The sequence below is a fragment of the Cyprinodon tularosa genome, unplaced genomic scaffold (genome assembly GCF_016077235.1).
Source record: "Cyprinodon tularosa strain WSP-4 unplaced genomic scaffold, ASM1607723v1 ctg129, whole genome shotgun sequence".
Classification (NCBI taxonomy): domain Eukaryota; kingdom Metazoa; phylum Chordata; class Actinopteri; order Cyprinodontiformes; family Cyprinodontidae; genus Cyprinodon; species Cyprinodon tularosa.
In genome coordinates, this window is record NW_024038103.1 from 213,325 (window position 1) to 226,984 (window position 13,660).

Here is a 13,660-nt window from a genome sequence, read left to right on the forward strand (position 1 = left end):
GGACTTTGAAAAACACAGCGGAGCAACACACGCAAATGTCAATGCTCCCTTAATCATAGATGACAGTGAAAAACCTAACCCTGGACTTCAGCAACATGGATTCCTCCAGGTTCTAAAACCTTGATTTTCAAATGAAACACAAACAAAATTTTTATCTGAAAAGTGAACTTTGGACCACTTAGCAGCAGTTCTGATAGTCGTGTTTCTTTTTCCAAGGTGAAATGCTTCTGATGTTGATTCTGGTTCAGGAGTGTCTTACATGAGGAATGTGACATTTTTCGGAGGAGAGTGAATCTTTACATACTGAACCCCAGCCTGAAACCACAAATTATAAAGCTCCCTAAAATGTTTTAATATAATTTGCTTTGCAATCCTTTCAAAGTTGTTTTTCTGCTTGTTGTGTGTTTGCCTTTTTTTAAATAAAATTTAATTCCAGTTTATTTAACAGCTCTGTGAAAAGCCAGCTTTTTCAACCCTTTGTTGTTGTGGTTAAGCCACGTTAATGTTGTGAGTCAGCAGTTTTTCAAACACTTTTCTAGGCCAGGATGTGAAACATTTGGATTAAAAAATAATACTTTGCTTTTCTCTTGTGATATGCCTTTTAATTGCACTGCAAAAACTATCTAAAAATACGTAAAAATTTCTTCAATTAAGTGTATTTACCATTTAACTTATTTTTTTTACCTCTTAAATTAAGATATTTAGATAATATGACAAATAAAAGTTTTTCTTATTTTAGATGTAAATTGTCTCGCTTTCCTCTTCAATTCAAGAAAAAAATCACTTATGTTAAGAAAAAATGTATTTAGATTTCAATGTTTTGCAGTGTAAATAGTGTCTTTTCATTATCTGTAAATCTTGATAATGTATACAAATTAAAACATTTCTTTGTGTATTAAATCTATATATGAGGCTCTCTTTATAAAAAATTAAGTAGCTGGATATATTGAACTTATATAATGTATTTACGAAATGCACTTATATTTTTCAATTTCTGCTGCTTGAGTAAAGCTTTTGGCTGCTCTAGTGCTTTCACTGAATGTTGAACAAATAAGTTTTAACCAAAACGTAATCAGTACTTGAAAAGCCTTTTTACCTAAAAACATATTTACTCTTACTTGAGTAAAGTTAGACGTTTATACCCTTTACTTCTACTTCAGAAATATCATTAAATAGCTCTTCTCTTAAATTGGAGAAGGTATTTGGCCACTCATATACCTCTTAGTTTGTTTAAACATATTCCTCTCTGCCATGGAAAAAATCAACAGCACATTTATGTTATTAAAAACAGCAAATGTAACTGTTCTCTAAAGCACTACCTTTAAGTTTGTTTCTACAGTACATTGCTTGCAAAGTTGTTTTTGTGTTGAGATGTAAGTCAGAACAGTCTGGTCTCCTAATCAGGGACCATATTGGAGCATGTCTGTGTTTGTGTCTGTTCTTGTATGTGAAAGCAGCCAAACACGTGGTCTACACGCTCTCACTCAAACATGCAAACACAGCATGGTCTGCAGATGTACCGAATTTACAGCAGGCCAACAGACAAACACCAACATGTGTCATGCTTTCATCCCGTACTTTTTCAAACCTTCTTCACTTTAAAAAAAAACTAAGCCTGCTGTTGAAGATCAAGTTTGAAGGTGGATCAGTGGACACATGATGCTAGAAGGACTCATTTGCAAACATACCTGTCCTTGAATTCTCATCTCTTCATCACAAGTTTCCATGGAAACCAGGGAAAAGCAGGGAGTTGGTGTGTGAAAGTGAGTTTGTGCCTGTGTAAGCGCTGGCATGCACAAAAGCATAAGAGAATATGCAGGTAAGAAAGTGCTCACACCTTGTGGTCCTCACCTCATTTTCAACGCCTGGCTGTTCCTATTAAAATCTGAGTAAAGGGTGATTTTAATCCGTAGAAGGATGTATAACTTAAACAGTGTTAAATTCAGGTTCAAACAGATAGGAGGAGTAAAAAGACTTTGCAGTGGTTATTAATGTATTAAAAAGTTGCAGCTTTGCCAACACTAATCACTTCTGCTAAGGGCTTCAGCTGTGCCATGGCAACAATTTACCCTTGATAGCAAACCAAAAGATCCCGCATCTAAGCTGTGGGCTCAGTCTGACCCAGTCCTCAGCAACCACAGCCATACCAATGATGTATTTGAAAGTGGCATTCAGAGAAGTCCCATTGAATCTTTAATGTTAGCTCTGTTTGAAATTTTGAACAAGCTCTAATTGAGTCATGATTTTTTTATGGCCCCCCTGGAATCTTCCAGAAATGCTGATTGTTTCTCCCACATTGAGCAAACATTCACAGCAGGCAGGGGTTGAAGAAATGAGGCCATGACAGACAAAATTTCCAACAGTGTCTTCCTTATTCGTCAAAAGTTTATATTAACATGTAATGATTTGTCTTGATATTAGTGTTCTTGATTTGATCAGGGTGAATCTTAGACATGCCTTAGACACTCTTTAAAGCCTCTTTCACCTATCTAAAAGGGTTATACAATTTTAGCATATCTAAACCTGACTCAAGATGTTTCAGTAATGAAAAAAATAAATCACTCTAAGATTATTAGAGTTTACTGAAATACAGATTTAATCAGGTGAGTTTTGCTTATCATTATTCACAAAAGGTTCTGGGAGGAAACTTAAAAAAGCAGTAACAAATCTGTTAGTCTCTAATCCCTTGTTTGTCAGAATATTCAGTAATAAGTTAGGTTAATCTCTAACGTTATGTTTTCTCTGCTTTTCCTCAGAGTAGCTTTGCCTCGTCTGTTCCTGTTTGGCTGTGACGCCATCCTGTAGAGAAATATCAGCTGTGCTGCTGTCATCAACACCGTTGTTTATAGATGATGGAGATCGGCCTTTTTTCCAGTGTATTCCTGTTTCTCTGACTGCGACTGGCTAAATGTGCTCTCTTCATCGTCTGACATGGGAGCTGGCTCAGAGCTCGTCTGCCTGGCTGTGTGTTTCCTGGACAGGGCCGCCTGTTACAGCTGCTTTTTGTATCTCTGCTTCTGTCTTCTTGAACCCCAGTCGGCATCGGCAGATGGCCGCTCACACTGAGCCTGGTTCTGCTGGAGGTTTCTTCCTGTTAAAAGGGAATTTTTCCTCTCCACTGTTGCTACAAGCATGCTTAGTGTGAGGGATTGCATTCGAGTCAATGAGTCGATGCAATTAACCGGTTTTCCTTAGATAGAAAACTTTGAACTGTAAAGTGCCTTGAGATGACATGTGTTGTGAATTGGCGCTATATAAATATACCGAATTGAATTGAATTAATAAACAGACTCATTTTGTCACAGTCCCAAAATAACAACAGCTTAAAAAATGTGCCACAAAGATTAGGTTTTGTGGATTTTGAATTTCCTTATGTGAAAAGAATTTATAAATATGTATATACAGGTGCTGGTCATAAAATTAGAATATCATGAAAAAGTAGATTGATTTCAGTAATTCCATTTAAAAAGTGAAACTTGTATATTATATTCATACATTACATACAAACTCATATATTTCAGATGTTTATTTTGTTTAATTTTGATGATTACAAATGACAACAAATGAAAATCTCAAATTCATCATATCAGAAAATTAGAATATTGTGAAAAGGTTCAAAATTGATGGCCCCTGGTGCCACACTCTAATCAGCTAATTAACTCAAACCACCTGCAAAAGCCTTTAAATGGTCTTTCAGTCTAGTTCTATAGGCTACACAATCATGGGGAAGACTGCTGACTTGACAGTTGTCCAAAAGACGACCATCGACACCTTGCACAAGGAGGGCAAGACACAAAAGGTCATCGCTAAAGAGGCTGGCTGTTCACAGAGCTCAGTGTCCAAGCACATTAATAGAGAGGCGAAGGGAAGGAAAAGATGTGGTCGAAAAAAGTGTACAAGCAAGAGAGATAACCGCATCCTGGAGAGGATTGTGAAACAAAACCCCTTCAAAAATGTGGGGGAGATTCACAAAGAGTGGACTGCAGCTGGAGTGAGTGCTTCAAGAACCACCACACACAGACGTATGAAAGACATTGGTTTCTGCTGTCGCATTCCTTGTGTCAAGCCACTCTTGAACCACAGACAGCGTCAGAAGCGTCTTGCCTGGGCTAAAGAGAAACAGGACTGGACTGCTGGTGAGTGGTCCAAAGTCATGTTCTCTGATGAAAGTAAATTTTGCATTTCCTTTGGAAATCAAGGTCCCAGAGTCTGGAGGAAAAGAAGAGAGGCACTTCATCCACGTTGCTTGAAGTCCAGTGTAAAGTTTCCACAGTCAGTGATGGTTTGGGGTGCCATGTCATCTGCTGGTGTTGGTCCATTGTGTTTTCTGAGGTCCAGGGTCAACGCAGCCACATACCAGGAAGTTTTAGAGCACTTCATGCTTCCTGCAGCTGACCAACTTTTTGGAGATGCAGATTTCATTTTCCAACAGGACTTGGCACCTGCACACAGTGCCAAAGCTACCAGTACCTGGTTGAAGGACCATGGTATCCCTGTTCTTAATTGGCCAGCAAACTCTCCTGACCTTAACCCCATAGAAAATCTATGGGGTATTGTGAAGAAGAAGATGCAATACACCAGACCCAACAATTCAGAAGAGCTAAAAGCCACTATTAGAGCAACCTGGGCTATCATAACACCTGAGCAGTGCCACAGACTGATCGACTCCATGCCACGCCGCATTGCTGCAGTAATACAGGCCAAAGGAGGCCCAACTAAATACTGAGTGCTGTACATGCTCATACTTTTCATGTTCATACTTTTCAGTTGGCCAACATTTCTATAAATCCTTTGTTTTTATTGGTCTTCAGTAATATTCTAATTTTCTGATATGATGAATTTGAGATTTTCATTTGTTGTCATTTGTAATCATCAAAATTAAACAAAATAAACATCTGAAATATATGAGTTTGTATGTAATGTATGAATATAATATACAAGTTTCACTTTTTAAATGGAATTACTGAAATCAATCTACTTTTTCATGATATTCTAATTTTATGACCAGCACCTGTAGAGTTGACTCCCACAGTTGAGGTTGTGATTCCATTTAGGATCACAGAACAACAAGTATGGGGGGTCTTGAAATATTATACAGAATTCAAAGGGGAATAGTGACATTATTTGTTTACACAAAAAAAAACACTGGATTTTAATAAAATAAACCTAATTACACAAAGCCTAGAAAGAGTTTTGTCATTCTTAGATTTGATGGTTTGTAGTGATCAAAAGAGTCAGCTCCCATTGAGTGAGAGCCAGCTCCCCACTTTCTTTCCTTTAACTGCTCAATCCTCATTCAGTGACTCTGCCCTGCTTACTGTTGAACTTTGTTTTGACTGACAGCACAGCAGCCTTGTGGCCAATCACATGTGAGATTAGGATGTAGTATCATACATTTTGCCAAGAACAAGCAGGAGAAAAGACGCAACAGCTACAGTAAGTGGAGTTTACTTCTGTTTCTTTAATGGTTCTATGCAGGGAATTTGTTTGCATTTATATGTTTCAAATGCAAATTAATTTATTAACATTTAAAACATTGTTTACCATCTAAAGGTAAAATAAGAGGTCACAGATATTCATAATAAATAGAGATCCATTTGGTAGCTGAACCAAAACAGCCAAACTTCCCATAACTACACACTACGCTGATGGATTTGATCAGCTGCTGTGCCTTGTAATGTGATTTTGAAAAAAAAAAAAATATTCCCTTCAAATCCCCAAATGTAAAAAAGCCCCTTTCTTTTTGTCTCTTAAAAGAATCTATTCTACAGAATATTCCTAAATAATTGACTGTTTTGGAACAACCAGGTAATAAGTTGCAACAAATAGTGAACTTTCATTAAAGACTGATACAATAAGGACTTTTTTTTAAAGATTTATTAGATGTTGGATGGTTAGATGGAATTGAATGAAATAATATGAATTGTTTAAATTAAGTGAATATTCATTGCTGCAAATGAAAGAAGTCAAACCTTCGTAAAACATATTCAAATGTATATATTTGTGTCTTCTTCCCTATTAAGATCTGTTTTGTTGACAGTGGCGTTGGATGCAGGAGGTTGCCCTGCAACTGAAGGGTTGTCAGCTCAGGCCTGGCTCCGGCCATCAATGTTGTTGTGTTCCTGGGCAAGAAAAATTCTTTGAACATCCGAATTGGTTACTGATGTTGGGCAGAGGCCCTGGTGGCGCATTCAGGGCATTCAGAATGACTGAATGTTGATTAAAGTACTTTGATCAAGTCTACTGACTTGAAAAACTGCTATATAAGTACTGTACAGGCCATTTACCATGTGTACATAGTTAAATTTCTTTTTTTGAAATCTACTTTTGTTTACTTGTAAATAAAGTATAAAAATGCATTTTTATGGGTCATTTTCAAAACAACTGATATTTCAGTTAACTGTATATGTTTAAAAACACAATGATTTTTTGCTTAGTTCAAATTCTTCTCTGGCAGTAAGAGTCAATTTTCTACAGTATGTTTCAACTACTATGAAGAGAAGCAAGAGCACACTGTCCCAAGTCCAAAGTTAAATATCATGTTAAATGACTTTCAAATGTTGAACATATTAAAGATAAAGCAATGGGAGAAATGTTATATCTTAAATCTGTCTCTCCTACAAAGTTAATCCTCAACCTATAGCCTGGGGTTCACTGATTTTAGTTTTGGTTAATGGTAGACTGTAGAGCCATTAAAAAAAAAAGACTACATTGGCAGCACATAGCCCTTTGTGTCACTCTGTTCCTTTTGAATCTGCTTTCAGGGTTTAAAAAGGTTGATGACCCCTGGTCTAAAGGTTTCACTGGAGTCATCTGTGATTTAAAAAATAAATGTCTTGTAATTTTATTTAACTTGATATGAATATGAAATATAAAGCATCTCACTGAACATAATATCATAAGCCAGGAGGAGAATAATGATTAAAAGGTGGAGATACAGTGGTGTGCTGTTTGCTCTTTTCCCTATCTTTTGACTTTTTGTCTTGAAAGCTACTCATTAATCAGAACTAGGAATAAAAAAAAGTTGATTATTAGTTAAAGACATAACATAATATAAAGCTTTCACCACATAAAGATTTTCATTATAAAGGAAGAAAAAAAACATCTAATTCCAATCAATTTATTTACCAATTTACCTGCATCCAATTATTTTGTGCAGTTACCTAATATTACTTTAATCAAAGTAATTCAATATTTTTTCTAGGGTTTTTCGATTTTGACTATTTCGACCTGAAAATGTAAACTCTGCAACTTCAAAATATTTTGTATAGAACTATTATCATAATGTGAAAAAAATTAAAAAATTTTGAACAATACGACAGAGGGAAATCCTGAGGAACAAACAGATCAACAAACAAATCTACGTTCTGTGTTTATTGTACTGTTTTAAAAATCTAATGGTTGTTTAAAACATTTAAATGGTAAGGTATCTTTGTTAAATCTGTGCAAATGTTTGAAAAGAAACTTCCCAGTTCCTTTACTTGACAGGTTATCAATACCTTTGTTTACCTGCCAGCTAAACAATGTTATGAATTGTTTAGCTGGTGGTTGACAGGTGCAAACGTGCAGAAACGAGCTGCAAACATGCAAACTGTAAAGCAAACTCCAAAACATGCAAACACAAAAACAAATGCAACAGAAAAATGCTGCAAACAACAAGGCTACGATTACTGAAAAATAAGCTGAAACCTATAATCAACCAAAAAATGCAAAATGCAAGACAAAATGCTGCAATCACAGAATGGAAAATATTGAAATGAAAGATATCAAACCTCTTCCTTCTTCCTCCAACTTTCTTCTTTAAAAAATGCAAGACTTAATTTTTGCATGGAAGGTCTGGTCCGATATGTTTTTCTTTTTGCTCGACCCCCTCTAGTGCTGCAGTGTTTACTTTTTGCATTTTTTTATTTATTTATTTATTTTTTGCGATTGTGGAGTTTTGGTTTTGATTGCAACCCTTTTTTCCTCATTGTTGCAAAATTTTGTTTTGTCATTGCAGCTTTTTTTTCTTTTTGCATTTGTTTATTTGATTTTTAAGGCTTTGCCTTTATTTTTAGTGAAAGCCCCATTTTGCAGACTTTATCAGTTGCATTCTTTTGTCTATGTTTTGGAGTTTGCATAATGCGTGTGTTTGCAGCTCATTTTGCCATTTGCTGGGCATTTGCATTTGTTTGCAGCTTGTTTATTTATTTTTTTTGCACTGCTTTTCTGTTGCATTTGTTTTAGGGCTTGTATGTTTTATAGTTTGCATGGCATATTTTTTTTCTGTTTGTTTTGTTGTTTGAACCCCAGTCGGCCTCGGCAGATGGCCACTCACACTGAGCCTGGTTCTGCTGGAGGTTTCTTCCTGTTAAAAGGGAGTTTTTCCTCTCCACTGTCGCTACAAGCATGCTTAGTGTGAGGGATTGTATTTGAGTCAATGAGTCAATGCAATCAACTGGTTTTCCTTAGATAGAAAACTTTGTATCAATTTGACTGTATGATCTGGTTGAACTGTAAAGTGCCTTGAGATGACATGTGTTGTGAATTTGGCGCTATATAAATAAACTGAATTGAATTGAACTGAATTGTTTACTGCGCGTTTGCACCTGTCCACCACCAACCAGTTTTGCTCTAATAAATGGTAATAGTAGGGAATCAAATAATAGTATAATTCTTATGTTGCCTTTTGTTTTGTTGCAGTAGAGTCTGAAGACATTTATGTCCAACCCCAGACTGGAAGACATTATGCTCCAAGGTGAAGTACTTTTTATATTAAAGCACTCATCAGGCCCAGAAGTTATCCTGAAATGAGAGATTACCTTCACCCAATGTCTTCAGTGATCTTATCAGATGGAATGCTAAGCAAAACAGATTCACCCATATGATCCAATTCAATTAGTCCTAAATAGACGAAGAGCAGAAGTTTTATATAAATACTTAAATTCTGAAGTAGCATGCACTTGTGCATTTGAAAACATTGTATGTTTTTGTTCAGCTTGGTGAAGCCATTCTTCTGTTTGTTAGCATAATCTTAAAAATATAACCTAACCATAGTCGTAGAAGCCAACTGCAATCTTTGAATAAATCTTTAAAAGTTTACCTAAGATATATGTTTTTTCTTTACTTTTAAAATGGGGAATATTTTGCTTTAACATTTTTGATGCTATGGGCAATATGATTTTCCCAAATGACACTATCACTGGCTTAATCTAGCAAAATATATTGAAGACCAGGGTTGAAAGACTCATATTTGTCCATACAGCATTTCACATATCATTAAATATAGTTTTCACATCATAAAAAAAACCAAAAACTTATTTGTTTATGATAATGTTTTCTTTTTATTCCTTGAAATTCCCCGGGATTTTAAATAAATGTTAAGAAAGTAATCTGGGACTTGCACCAAAATATGACTCAATGCAGTGCCCAATTTCTTATGTTCAAGTGTTTCCATAAAATTCTTTTTTTTTTATTTTCTCCCCTCTGAATAGATACTGGGTAGTGGGATAATAGCCATGTCTCTACCAAGGCTGTTAACGTATCGGGCTGTAAAATGACTGATATTCCTTTTTTATGTATGAACAGCATAAGCAAGCTGTTATTCTTTCATTAGAATTAGTCTGATCTCCCAAACCCTTTTTGGCATAACCAGTGCTTTAAATGGAAATAAATAAGTGCAGATACTCCTCTTAATGCCATACAAAACATAGGTAATCATTTTCCACCAGTCTATCTATTGATCTATAAATTTAATAAAAAAGAGAGAGAAAATTGAGCCAATTCTAAATAGAATCTATAGGAGCTAAATTAAAGCATTATAAGCCACTTTTATTAACTTTAAAGAACTATGTTCTCTAATTTCCGCCTCAATTTTAGATGTGATCAATTTATATTATTTATACTAGAATATATACTGCAGGCTTTCAAGGTAGCAGTAATTAAACCTAAACTTAAGAAACATCCTGATCCAAATGACGACAATTTATAGAGTTAGAATGTCTAGTTTTCCTGTCTTATATAAAATTCTTGAGAAATTGGTTCCAAATCCAGTGTGTGCTACTAACACTGATTACTTTTTTGATGAGTTTTAATCAGGTTTTAGAGCTCATCATAGCACTGAAAGGGCACTGTTGAAAGTTACTAATGATATTCTAATTTCGTCAAATAACAGACCTTTGTCTGTTTTTGTCCTGTTAGATCTTAGTACTGTACTTAATACAGTCAATCGTAATACTCTCATAGGGAGACTTAAATGCTATATAAATGAAGAAACAGCAATAGGCTGGAGTAAATCTTAGTTTTTGACAGATCTCAGTTTGATATATTTTTTCCTCAAGCATCAGAACTACTTGTGACTCACCACTTGGTGGCTTACCAAGTACGAGCGCCAATTCTCTTTACTATATATTTATCAATGTACACAACAGATGTATATATACGTATATAGAACTACACATTTCTGGCCGTGCACTATAGTTGCCTTTTATTTTCCAGCCTCTTTCTAGTTCTTCACTGAGCCCTTGGTATGTCTCCAATATTCTAATTTTCTTTCTTCCTGATATCTGATCACTAAGGCTGCCCTCTGCTGCTTATCAATGATCACAAAGTCGGCATGGTTAGCCACAACCATTTTGTCAGTTTATATTTGGAGGTCCCTGTCTCTGTCAGTCTCCATCACCTTTAGAGGTGGCTCTTCTTTTGACCTGAGTGTCTAGAGTTTGTATTCTACACAAATGTTCCTGTACACCATACCAGCCACTTGGTTATAACATTCCATGTATTTCTTTCCTACCAGTATCTTACTGTACATCCTGCTTTGAGATGCTTGATTGTTTCTGGGGCCTCTTTGCACAGCCTGAACCTAGGATCTTGCTTGCTATGATCTATCTGAGCATCTACTGCTCTGGTGCTCATCGTCTGCTCCTGTGTTGCCACGATCAGTTGTTCTGTTTTGTCCTTCAGCCTTGCCCTCTCTACCCATTGGTAGGATTTGGTCAAATCAGCCACTCTCGCTATCTTCCATTGGCAGATTCCATGCAGGGGTTTTTCCTTAATGATGGTTCCTCCAGTTCCTCCTTTTTCCGGCTTACACTGTCTGAGACATTCACTTATTGCTTCACCCCTTTGGACCATCTTCCTAATGTATTCTTGGAGCTTGGATATTTAATCTTCATTGGTGGCTCTAATGCTCCCCTGGCCACTGCCTGCTTCTTTGTGATTAGTGTATAGTTTGTGGTGCTGGATTTGGGGCGGAATCCACCATGCATGCATGGTGATTAGATTCCGTGTTTTAACATCAGTGGCCTGAATTTCTTCCTTAGACCAACTTAATATCCCAGAGGGATATCTGGTTATGGCAAGGCATAGCTGTTGATGCCTGGACCTGATTCTTACCATTGAGCTGACTTCTCAGAATGTCCCACTCACTGCAGGTATTTGGTGATGCCTGCTTTCCTTGTAGCCTCTTAATAGTTGCCATTTGCCTCTGGTATCCCAAAGTACTTGTAGCTCTCTTCTATATCTGCTATTCTCCCTTCTTGGAGAGCAATCACCTCAGTGTGGATTACTGTCCCTCTTCTTGTCACCATTCAGCTAAATTTCTCATGACATTACGATGTCCTCTATCGTAGGAAAAAATTATTCAACTATTTACTCGAGTTTAATAAACAGAGATTGATGGATTTCACTCAGTCGGCACTTTATTTTATCTTTGCAAAGAGACAACAGTTCATTATATGGCCCTTTGTGCATGTTAATCCAGCCCTGTTCTAAATAATGGAAAGAAATCAGTGTCAAAACAAATTACAGACACTTTAGTTAAACAGTAACATGCAATGAATAAACCTTGAGAAATAATCTGGCTTGTTATGGGAATAAGTATGTCTTGTCTACAAACACCCCTCACTCAGGCATTGCGTGGCATTGCAGGTGAAACAGTAAAAAAAATTTTTAGAGTGGTTAAATAGCATAAACCAATATATGAAATAAGAGAAATCTAAATTTTCTGACCACACCTCCCTGGGGAGAGATGTGGATCACCGAGTTGATGTCTCTTTCATTCTTAGGCGTTGAGTCATAGGCTTTCTTGTAATCAACCCAGGATGTACACAGGTTTTGCAGTCTCTGGTGTATATTTTGTCAACTAGCAATTGGTGTTTGTCTCCTCTGTTGCTTTTACCAATGCCTTTCTGTGCCTCTGTCATGTGTTGTCATGTGTGCATTTACCTTTGCAACTATGATGCCTGACAGGACCTTCCATGTTGTGGAGGGACAGTTTATTGGCTGATAGTTAGTTGCGATTGAGCCAATCTGGGGGTCTTTCATTATCAGGACTGTTCAGCCCTCAGTTAGCCATTGAGGGTGGTTCTGTTTTTCAACCCATTTGTGATGCTAGGCGTTCATCGAGAGAAGTTAGCTTCTGCGGTCAGTAAGGGTTGGTCATGTCTGGGTCTGGTGCCTAGTAAAGTGCCTTAGGATGACAAGTGTTGTGAATTGTTGTTATATAAATAAGCTGAATTTAATTGACCATCAAGCTTCATGGTATTAACATGGAAATATTAAATTCATACAATTAAGACCTAAAATAAAAGATCTTTGAAAACAAAGAAATGATAACTCCATGTTAAGATGGATACTGAGGGAGGCACAAAAAAAAAAAAAACTACCGTCATAGTATTGAAGTACCCACTATTCAAAATACAAAATACAAAGATAAAAAGTACATGCATTTAAAACTACTTAACTAAAAAAAAAAAAATACAATTTACATTTACTAATATCAGTACAATTCTGTATAATTTTCAGAGTAATTTCAAAGAACCTTGTAACTTTCAGAAACCACCTAATGTATTGATGCGTAGAACCACTCTGCTACCTATTGGACCTTATTGGGTCATAGTATTGAAGTACCCACTATTCAAAATACAAAATACAAAGATAAAAAGTACATGCATTTAAAACTACTTAACTAAAAAAAAAAATACAATTTACATTTACTAATATCAGTACAATTCTGTATAATTTTCAGAGTAATTTCAAAGAACCTTGTAACTTTCAGAAACCACCTAATGTATTGATGCGTAGAACCACTCTGCTACCTATTGGACCTTATTGGGTCATCTAGTAATCCTGGGACCGGCCACCTGCATAGCCAGTTCCTCAGTCCTGGGATTATTAGATGTGAGTATTATGTGTGAATGTGCGTCCAGATTTTTTTATACGTTCTTTTTTTTCCACAGAGAACGTGTGTTATATATATATATATATGAGTGCATTTAACCACAAGCATGTATGTAGTGAAATTTTAAACTGTATACCCTCCGTTGATTCTGGCAACCAACAACAGATCAAAATACTGTTTTAAGTTCCATATGTCGCCAACCCTGTGCTGATTTGTATTGGCTGCCAACAGCTCTTGTTGATGTTTGATTTGCTTTCAGCAAACACATGACTGTCACATCGGCAGAAAAAGGGTCTATAGAACTCGAGGTACGTGGAAGACACTGGAATAAAGTCTCTGGTACACTGATGGGTAAAATTTGACAGTATGTAATACTGTTGGATAATAGCCTGCCTAAAGCACTTAATTATTAAAAAATTTTTCCAGATTGCGATATTTTTTTTTACCATTATTCCCTTTTCATCATCGTTTTTTGTCATTTTTCATTTTGGGTTTTAA